Source organism: Muntiacus reevesi, chromosome 5 (genome assembly GCF_963930625.1).
Source record: "Muntiacus reevesi chromosome 5, mMunRee1.1, whole genome shotgun sequence".
NCBI classification, from domain to species: Eukaryota; Metazoa; Chordata; class Mammalia; order Artiodactyla; family Cervidae; genus Muntiacus; species Muntiacus reevesi.
Window position 1 is genome coordinate 115,546,818 of NC_089253.1, and position 11,570 is coordinate 115,558,387.

An 11,570-nucleotide genomic window follows, 5' to 3' on the forward strand; every position below is an offset into this window, starting at 1 on the left:
CATCTTTATTTTTTTAGCTTTTTCTTGCAATCTACATATTGCCAAATCCTGCTTTATAAGTGCAAAAGGGCAAAAACAATTTTTATACCCCATGCTACTGCTGCTGCTAAGTCGCTTCAGTTGTGTCTGACTCTTAGCAACCCCATGGACTGCAGCCCACCAGGCTCCTCCGTCCATGGGATTTTCCAGGCAAGAGTACTGGAGTGGGGTGCCATTGCCTTCTCCATTTATACCCCATACTCATATACAAATGTTTTGTACATATGTATATGACTATGCAACTTCAGGAATTGGAGGGTTTTGTTAACAAAAGATACAAAGTTTCTTGAAGAACAGACATTTATATCAATCAACAATTCAAATAGGTTATTACATATATTAGCATATCTATCCTTGGCTAAGAAACCTGAGATTATTAGGTGGATACCTCATGTATTGAATCTATACTATATTACTTAACATTTGATTATATAACATTTTAATTTTCTGTGTTTAATTATTTTGTACTGTTTCCCAAAATGTCTGCATAAAGCTCTGTTATATGTGTATTATCTACTTAGTGTATGTAGTTTATTTAATCAAGGTTATGTTCAAGTTTTTTTGCACACAAAGTTGATGCAAAATCAACATTTCTGTCTATGTCTCATAACAGATACTTCACAGCTATCACTTTATTTAATCATCACAATATTTCATAAGTATCTTTATTGCCTTTTAGAGATGAGCTAACTATAACCAAAGAGGAGATACATTTGCCACATACCACATCTGGAAGTGTCATGTCTGTTAAATTGCAGGTCTATTTGACGCTCACAAGTCTTCCCATTTCCTGTCTACACTGAATCTCAATGTCCTCATGATTCTTGAGACATATACTTTGAACTTAAAAAGAAATTGCTTCTGGATATTACATGGTACAACATATTTGGACTTCCAGCTAAGACACCTTGTAAGTTCTTACATTGAAATATTCTCTGCTCCAATACATAGCAATGAGAGATAAAATATAAAAAGAGAAATTAAAACACAAAGCAAAACCAAAAAGCAAACAAATAAACTACCATGCTCGGAACCAATTTAAACCTCTCTGAGGCTCAAAAATACCAAAGTTGAGGCCTGCTGGATCCTCCATCTCAGAATTTTGCTCCTGCTCATTCACATGGACCTAAAGTCCTTCCATGAAAGGAAAGAAATGAATTCAGTCTCACTGCAGAAACTGCAGGCTTCTTCACCTATGAAAAAAATGGTTGAAAAGTACAGCAACGACTGCTTCCAGAGCCATGACCCAAGTGGAGAAAGGTGACAGTTTCATACCCAGGACCTAGTCCACTAGCTCACAGGCTGGACCTGCAGTGTTTCTTTCTTATTATTTTTAATTTATTTATTTATTTTAATTGGAAGCTAATTACTTTACAACATTGTAGTGGTTTTTGCCATACATTGACATGAATCAGCCATGGGTGTGCAGTGTTTCTTAACAGCATAACTAGACAAGCCTAAAGCCAGCAATACAAGATCTAATTATGGTCTGGGATTCCTTGGAGGGAAATAGAGGCAAATAAGACACATCTTAGTACTGATAACTATACCAAACCCTAAAGTATCACTCACAGAGAAACCAGAATGAAGATATTATCAGTGACACTAAAAAGAAAAGATTGTATCACCTACAGACATTTGCAAAAAGGAGAAACAATGTTTTAAAAAACAAACAACAAACCCCAGATGGACTCATTTTGCTAAGCCCTGTAGCACCAAATCAAGACTGAATTCCTAACCTAATTGCAGTTTCAGCCTCTTCCAGGAGTGCAATTTTAAACCAGTCAGTCTGAAATTACCTGGTCAGCACTGGCAAGGTAGTCTACTCAATAGGATGCTTATGTCCACCAAAGGAAGGTGACCTTCCCTGAAACAACCCATTATTTTCTAGAAACTACTTTATCTCACCCCTTTCTGCCTCAAAAGCCTTCGATTTTGCACAGTTCTTTGGGGCTTCTCTCTGTTTGATAGGGTGCTGCCGGATTCATGAATCATTGAACAAAGCCAATCATATCTTCAAATTTCCTCAGTTGAGTTTTGTTTTCAACAACGACAAAGAGTAAAGCAGTTGTTATCAATATGTTAGTGAATGTACTATTAAAAAGTTAATGTTGAGGGCACAAAAATTCAAGAAGTATGAAGTTAAGTGAAGTCACTCAGTCATGTCCGACTCTTTGCAACCCCATGGTATGTAGCCTGCCAGGCTCTTCCATCCATGGGATTTTTCAGGCAAGAATACTGGAGTGAGTTGTCATTTCCTTCTTCAAGAAATATGGGCAGCAATGTTTAATGAAAAATTAAAGTTTGCTAAAGTTCTTGTCTTAATCATGAAAATGATAGAGATAACAAAGTTCTTATTAGAAATTTTGTGAGGAATTCAAATGAGATTAGTGTTTGGAGCAATGAAATTTTTACACACCCCAAAGGAAAGTTCAACCACTCTGGAGAGCAATTTGGCAATATGTAGTAAAGATGGAACTATTTTATGTTTCCTATCATCAGAACAATTCTACCCCAGGAACACATAAAGAAACATCATAGATGCAAACAGGGAGACATACAAGAACATTTATTAGTAATTGTGGCATTAGTCATGATAGCAAAAATGGTAAACAACATAAATGTGTACCGGTAGAATAAAAGAATAATAAACTGTGACTTGTATTTGGAATACTGTACAGTATTGAAAAATAAATGAATCAGAAATAGAGGTATAAATATGGGTAAATTCTAAAATATTATGTTGAGATTAAAAAGCAAGTTGCATAATGATACAGAGTATGCCATTTATATATAGTTTTAATATGTTTTATAAAACATTACATAATGTTTGGAATATTTACATACATAGAAAACTATAACAGCATATATGGGAATGAAAAGCATGAAAATCAGGACAGGAGTTACATCTGGGGAGATGAAGGAGTTGTGGATGAAGTGCCAAGAGGTTTCAACTACATTTTTAATACATTATTTCTTAAGCTGGGTATTGGAATAAATGAATAAATGAAAGAGTGAATGAATCTTAACTGCAAATGTCACTGGAGTCCAACTGGTGTAGAGATATAACAATAATAATATCTGGAAAATTATTTAAATTGGAACTTACCAAATACTCTGCTCTTGTTATGTCGTTAACTTCTTCCTTGACGCCACCTATTACTGAGGTATAATTGACAAATAAAAACTGGATATATTTGTTGGTCCTTGAATGGACCAGACCCTGGTGGTCCAGAGTCGACGATGAGAAAGTGAAAGAAAGAAAGAGGCTAATATTCCTTGGGTTACGCAGCCAGCTTTCGTGTTCCAGGGAATCAGCCAGAAATAGAGATAGAGAGAAAGAGAGAGAGAGAGAGAAAGAGAGAAATAGAGAAAGAAAGAAAGACAGACACAGGGACCCAAGCTCTGATGGAACAAAGGTGTTTTAATCAACATGGTGTGGGCATATATACTGTCTTACAAGGTAGTTATTTTCAGCAAAGATAAAGATTAAAATTCCAGACTTATAAAACATAAGTCGATCCATATTAAAGAGAGAGAGTTGTAAACAATCACTTTTACCATATGGTTCATAAGAAGGAAGAGGGTGCTTATCACCATGTTGAAAAACCAACGAAGGAAATGTCTGGATTCCTCAGTCCCAGGAGAGACTTGCCTCTCCTCTTAATTCCTGAATATTCAGGAATTAATAAGGAACAGAGGATTCATACCAGATCCAAAACAGCACACAGGAAGCCTCCTGTTAAATGCTTCCTGACATATATTAAGGTATAAAACATGTTTTGATGTATATAAACATTTTGAAATGACTATCACTAGGTAATTAACATATCCTATCCATCTCTTCACTTAATTACCATTTTGTGTGCATATGGTAAGAATACTTATCTACTTATCTTAGCAAATTTCAGGTAATCATTTTCATTAACTATAGTCACTATGCTGTGTACTTTAGGTCTCAGAACTTTTTCATTTTATAATTGAAAGTTTGCACCCCTTGACCAATATGGTATTAATTTCAGATTCCTCCTGTCCTCTGGAAATTCTTGAAGACCTTTTCCAGACATGTAATGTTTCTCTTCCAGTCTATTCTAGATTTTTCTTCTATCATAATCCTAGCCCTACTTGTATGCTAATCCAGTATGGACATTTCAGACTAGACAGCTGAAATGGTCAGCCTCTGTTCAGGTATTGGAAAACAATTTTCAGACCTTTCTAAGTCTTTTGCTATTGTTCAAAATAAATATTTTTTAAAAAAATTTTCATCGGAGTATAGTTGATTTACAATGTGTTAGTTTCTGCTACATACAAAGCGAATCAGTTATACATATATATGTCCACTCTTTTTCATATTCTTTTCCCATACAGGTCATTATGGAGTACTGAGTGGAGTTTCCTATGCTATAGAGTAGGTCCTTTTTAGTTGTCTAGTTTATATATAGAAACGTGCATATATCAATCCCAATCTTCCAGTTTATCCCTCTTCCCTCTTCCCTCCTGGTAACTATGAACTTACTTTACTTCTGTGACTCCATTTCTGTTTTGTAAACAAGTTCATTTGTACCGGTTTTTAAGATTTCACATATAAGCAATATCACATGGTATTTCTTCCTCCGTCTGACCTACTTCACTGAGTATGACAGTCTCTAGTTTGATTCATGTTGCTGCAAATAGCATTACAAAATTCATATTTTGAGCGTTATTTTATCTCTGACCACATTTCCAAAGCTCTAGTCATCTCTGTGTCTAGCTGGAGAACCCTAAACTCCCCAGCGAATTTCTCTGTACCTGTGTCACACAGCTAAGCACCTCCACTAGTGACTTTTTCAGGAGAGTCAGTCTCTGCCTTCATGCCACTGTACCTCTCCACCCTCCTTCCTGCTCCATTATCAGCCCTGCCAGTTCCGTGGAAGAGAGAGGCAGTCTTACCTCCTTTAGCCTTTGGCAGCAGGAACAACTTCCATGGATCAAGAGTAAACACAGAAACTCAAAAACTCACCCATCCAGGGAATTCCCTGGCCAAATGGATTCTGTGCTTTCACTGTGGAGGGATGCAGGTTCAATCCTAGGTCAGGGAACTAAGATCCCACAAGTGGTGCTGCATGGACAAAAATAAATCAATAAATAAACTCCATACAAGAAAAACAAATAAATAAACAAGCAAAACCTCACCCATCCGTCTTTATTTTATTTTTTGTAGCCAATTGTGAATTTTTTTTTCCATTTATTTTTATTAGTTGGAGGCTAATTACCTTACAGTATTGTAGTGGTTTTTGCCATACATTGACATGAATCAGCCATGGATTTACATGTGCTCCCCATCCCGATCCCCCCCTCCCACCTCCCTCCCCATCCCATCCCTCTGGGTCTTCCCAGTGCATCAGCCCTGAGCACTTGTCTCATGCATCCAACCTGGGCTGGTGATCTGTTTCACCGTTGGTAGTATACTTGTTTCAATGCTGTTCTCTCAGAACATCCCACCCTAGCCTTCTCTCACAGAGTCTAAAAGTCTGTTCTGTACCTCTGTGTCTCTTTTTCTGTTTTGCATATAGGGTTATCGTTACCATCTTTTAAATTCCATATATATGTGTTAGTATACTGTATTGCTGTTTATCTTTCTGGCTTACTTCCCTCTGTATAATGGTCTCCAGTTTCATCCATCTCATTAGAACTGATTCAAATGCATTCTTTTTAATGGCTGAGTAATATTTCATGGTGTATATGTACCACAGCTTCCTTATCCATTTGTCTGCTGATGGGCATCTAGGTTGCTTCCATAAAAATATGGAATGCTTCATGAATTTGCGTGTCATCCTTGCACAGGGGCCATGCTAATCTTCCATGTATCATTCCAATTTTAGTATATGTGCTGCCGAAGCGAGAACACCCACCTGTCTTTAAAGAATAGTTCTTTCCAGGGGGCACAGAATTCTTGAGAGCCCTCGTATTGTAGAAATGTGGGCTCTGAAGCACTTTTCTTTCAAATATCAGAGCCTCTGGGAGACGTTTAACACACTTATTGCCATATTACCTCTCCACACCTTGGCCCAGTTGATTCAAGTTCCTGATCTTTTAAGCAGTCCCCTTAGTAGCAGATGAATCTCCATATGCACTTGTCTGAAATATTTGGTTTCCCTTTAGTGTCATGGGCCACGTGCTAAGTTGCTTCAGTCCTGTCTGACTCTTTTAGACCCTGTGGACTGTAGCCTGCCAGGCTCCTCTGTCCATGGGATTCTCCAGACAAGAATACTGAGTGGGTTGCCCTCTTTTAGGGGATCTCCCCAGCTCAGGGATTGAACCTGTGTCACTCATGTCTCCTTCATTGGCAGGCGGTTCTTAACTTGAATGTTGAGGTGTCCCTGACCTTTCTTCACTGCCTCAGCCCCTGGCTATCTATACAATTATGATGAGATGCATTTTGAGATATCAATCAGTGTCTCACCCCACCCATTTCTTATTACCATTAAACTACTTCAAAAATGCAATGACTTCTTCACTTAGAGACTGATCTTAATTATTTGAACTTGGATTCTTAAAACATTTCTGAGTTAATTTTTTCAAGAAAAATATATATTTCTCTTAAGTATATCACATTTAAACTATGTTGGGAAGTTCCTAGCAGTCTGGTGGTTAGGACTTCAAGCTTCCACTGCAGGAGGCAAGGGTTGGATCACTGGTCAGGTCTCAGCTAATGATCTTGGCCTTCCCCAGACAATAGAAATTGCCTAGAGGCCAGGCAAGGCTTTACTGGGGCTGCAGGAGGGAGGGAAAATAAGTTACAGTTTTCTTTGCTTGCTCCCCAGGGAGGGAGGCCTGGGGTGTGTGTGTCCAGGGGTTGGACTGAAGGGTGGTTCAGGTAGTTTGCCCATGGATTTGTGGTGTTTGTGTAGGGGGCATGCCCAGTACCCTGCTTTTTTTCCTAACACCCGGTTTTTTGCTCTTGGCTCTTGAGAAATGGCAGTTGGGTTTTTTTGTTTGTTTGTCTTTGTATCTTTTGGTCTAGAATTTGCCCCAACTAGGCATGCACACAGTTATTTGTAGTCCCACATAGCTTGTATTTTGTTACTCTGGGAGGCATGTGGCCAAGTGCAAGTTTCACAGCATCGCAGCAAAGGGTCCCAGGTCCCAGTTGGGGGAACTAAGATCCTGCAAGCCTCTCAATGCAGCGGAAAAAAAAAACAACCCACATATGTCTATTTCTTTGTTTTCAGATAATTTGGGGAAGTGAAAATTTATGTACCTCTTTATCTTTATAAACAATTCAGAACAGAGTTCCTTTAATAAACTTTATAATTTAATTTATTAGTCCTATCCAGATGCAAAACATCTCACACTCACATAACGCGAGATAAAGGTCTTTAGAAATAACAGACACATAGACATATAGGCATATGGAGAGTTTATGACTTAAATTCTACAGTTTCAGCTACGGGTGAAGAGTAAACACAGAAGTGTGAAATGTAGAACCTCACTAAGTTTAGATATTAAAGAGCTATTCTACCCAGCAGAGAGAGAATTTTTTTTAAAAAGATATATTTATTTACTTCTGGGTGTGCTGGGTCTTCTTTGCTGCACTTGGCCTTTCTCCAGTTGCAGAGAATGGGGGCTACGCCGTGGCTGTGATGCACTAGCTTCTCACTGCAGTGGCTTCTCTTGTGCGGGAGCGCAGGCCCCAGGCACTCGGGCCCCGGCAGCCGTGGCTCTCAGGCTTTAGAGCGTGGGCCCAGTGGTTGTGGTGCACGGATGCAGTTGGCCCTCAGCACGTGAGAACTTTCTAGATCAGGGATCGAATCTTTGTCCTGTGTCCCTGCATTGGCAGGTGGATTCTCAACCACTGGGCCACCAAGGAAGCCCAGATGCAGAATCCTTGAGCTCAAAATAGACAAAAAGAAAAACATAACTAAGAAACCACATTTTCTCTCTGTCACTCAACAGATAAGGCTGCTGCTGCTGCTAAGTCGCTTCAGTCGTGTCCGACTCTGTGCAACGCCATAGACGGCAGCCCACCAGGCTCCCGTACCTGGGATTCTCCAGGCAAGAACACTGGAGTGGGTTGCCACTTCCTTCTCCAATGCATGAAAGTGGAAAGTGAAAGTGAAGTCGCTCAGTTGTGTCCAACTCTTTGCCACTCCATGGACTGCAGCCCACCAGGCTCCTCCATCCATGGGATTTTCCAGGCAAGAGTACTGGAGTGGGTTGCCATTGCCTTCTCCACAACAGATAATAGATCTCTATAAATCATTAATCTTTTTACAGAGCCCACCATACAACCAAATTCTTGATCCTTGCTGCCACAAGAGGGGAATAATTTACTGATCACATAAAAACTGTAAAAAACTGATGGAGAATATTTCTGTGAGGAAAACAGAGGACCTGAAGAATTCTATTGTGTTTCAGATTCACCTCAGGGAAGAAGAAAAGAAATACCTGGATTTAGCTATCTATGAGGTGTACTTCTCTGATGGTGAAGTTCATCTGCTCATCAGATGAATTCATTGGGCATCTCAGTGGGAACAGCAGACTCTTGAAAGGATAATTCACACACATACACACAAAATATAAAATCATATTGTTACCTGTCAGGGTTCTTGGCCTCCCTAATCAATAGAAATTGATAAAAAGTCACACAAGAAATTCAAGCAAGGGTTTACTGGGAATCTTGCTGCAGCAGGAGGGAGCAAGAACAAGCAACTGTTTCCCTTGCTCACTCCTTGAGGCGGGGTTAGTTGGTTCCTTCTATGGGGTAAGAGTAGGGATGGGCTTCCCTGGTGGCTCAAATGGTAAAGAATTTGCCTCCAATGCGGGAGACCTGGGTTCGATCCTTGGATTGGGAAGATACCCTGGCAGAGGGCATGGCAACCCACTCCAGTATTCCTGCTTGGAGAATCCCCAAGGACAGAGAAGCCTGCTGGGCTGCAGTCCATGGGCTTGCAAAGAGTTGGACAGGACTGGGCAACTAAGCACAGAACAGGGATGGGTCCAGGGGTTGGGTCAGGGGAGTGGCTTAGTTGGTCTGTCCACCCCCTTGGTAGTTCTCTATGCAGAGTGTATGCACAGTACCCTGCGTTCGCTCCCAGCACCCTTATTTTGCTGGGGGTTTTGGTCTTTTTGTGTCTTTTGTTCATAATTTGTCCCAAGTAGCCATGCACGCAGTTATTTTTAGTCCCTTAGAGTTTCTTTATCTTTTGTTTGCCCACATACAAGCACTGCAGCAAAAGGTCCCAGGTCCCAATATAAAATGATTTTATTTAACTTATTAATAAGGGAACCAAAGATATGTTACAATTTGTTCAAGAAGAATCCAAAAAGTAAACATTTTACAGAACAGGAATATTACAATTACAATTTACAATGTAAATATTGAATTTACAAATGGATGCAAAACTGGTTTATCTACAGAGGAGAGTTTTCCCTCCATTGGATAGAATTTGTTCACATCTTCACAGGCAACAATTATTTGCATTACCATCAGTTCTCTACAAGTTAATATCTACAAAATTCTAAAATAGTTTAATCCAAGGTAAACATGACTATCTTTTAGGATCAGATAATCCTCCAAATTTCAGCCCCATTGAAAGGATATTCATTAATCTCTGTTGCTTCTTTTCTTTTCTTGTGAGACCTACTGGTTCACTTGCCAATGCAGGAGGCTCGGGTTTGATCCCTGGATTGGAAGGATCCCCTGGAGGAGGAAATGGCAACCTACTCCCGTAGTCTTGCCTGGGAAATCCCATGGACCGAGGAACTTGGGGTCCCAAAGAGTAGGATGCGATTGTGAGACTAAACAACAACACTGGCTGATTTATTTTCCTGTGGAAGAATATCTCCAGAGGAGTCCCTGGGGATGTTGCTTATTTTAAAGTGCTACATTCCTCCTTACAAATCACAAACCAGAGGTTACAGAGTATATTCGAGAGAAAAGGTTCTGTTAATTTGTAAACCTTTATTTCTGGTCCACTATTAACCATTCATTCAAAAAAATTCTATCCACAACCTATTGTGTAATTATCATAGCACCAGGTAGGGTATATTTTGAAAATAATGAGTCATGGCCCTTGCTCACAAGGCACTTACAACCTCATTATGGAGATAACACATACAAGAAACTATCAGTCAGTAAAGTTAATCAGCTGCCAAATTGAGACTACAGTTAAAAGTAGGACAGTATAAAATGGAAATGTATTTGATCATCATTATTCATGGATTATGTATTTGTGAATTTTCCTACTGGCTAAAATAGCTCTGTACCTCCAAAATCAATATATGCAGTGCTTTTGTCCTCATTCATGGACATGTACAGAGGGGTGAAAAATCTGGTTTCCCATCATGAATGTCCCCAGGTGAGGTCTAAAAAAGCAAAGTGCTGCCTTCTTTTTCAGCTTTCACACCATAAACAAGTGTCCTCTTCACAGCCTAGTTAGTGCCAAGTTCCAAAAATAACTCTTGTGCTTTTCTTTTTTTTTTTTTATTTTGCTGTTTAAAATGACCTCCAAAGGTAGTGCTGAAACGCTGTCTGTTGTTCCTAGAGTCTGTAATGTGCCTTATGGAGAAAACACGTTTGTTTTTATGCTTCACTTTGGTATGAATTACAGTGCTATTGGTCATGAATTCAATGTTACTGAATCAAAAATATATAGTAAATAAAGTGTCTTTAAACAAATATAAATCAATATATAAAACAAGGTTATATATTGCTTTAGTGACTAACGTTGTGATCAGTGGTTCCGGGGAATCTAACTCTGTATTTCCCTTAGGAACAAGGGTTCAGTAGTCCTTAATTCAGTGTTGGCAGTAACTTTGACACAGTCTGGAACCTGAGACCTGAGACCCTTGGCTGCAATGCTTGCACCTGGTAAACATCTCTTTGAACAACAAAATACAAACAAACTATAAAGGACTAAAAACAGTTGTGTGCATGCAAAGTTGGGCTGATGAAGAATCCGCCTGCAATGCAGGAGACCCCGGTTCCATTACTGGGTTGGAAAGATCCCCTGGAGAAGGGATGGGCTACCCACTCCAGTATTCACGGGCTTCCCTGGTGGCTCAGCTGGTAAAGAACCCGCCCGCAATGCGGGAGACCTGGGTTCAATCCCTGGGTGGCGAAGATTCCCTTGCGGAGGGCACAGCAACCCACTCCAGTATTCTTGCCTGGAGAATCCCATTGACGGAGGAACCTGGCGGGCTGCAGGCCATGGGGTCGCAGAGTCCCACACCACTAAGCGACTAAGCACAGCACAGTTGGGGCTAATTATAAAAAACAAAACAGAGACCACAAAAAACCCAACTGCCAGTCCTGAAGAGCCAGGAGCAAAAGCAGGGCACTGCACTTGCAATCTGCACTGAACAGAGCTGGGCATTTAAAAGTGAGCTCTGCAGACGTGGTCCCTAAAAATTAACTGAAAAAGTCTGTGGTACCACAATTCTGTGGGAACCCAGATTAGTTTTTCCCTACCTTGAGCGGATACAAATGCACTTTTTTTCCTTCCCTTTTTAACAGTAACTGCAGTGCTTGCTTGCTAAGCCTCTTCAGT

General features: G+C 39.9%; 1 non-coding gene across 1 annotated transcript; it reads right to left on the reverse strand.

Annotated features, from left to right (window-relative positions):
• Nucleotides 1–5,817: 5,817 nt before the first annotated feature.
• Nucleotides 5,818–5,926, reverse strand: LOC136170060 (U6 spliceosomal RNA). The gene has a single exon (XR_010663518.1). It is a non-coding gene; the product is annotated as a U6 spliceosomal RNA (small nuclear RNA).
• Nucleotides 5,927–11,570: the final 5,644 nt, after the last annotated feature.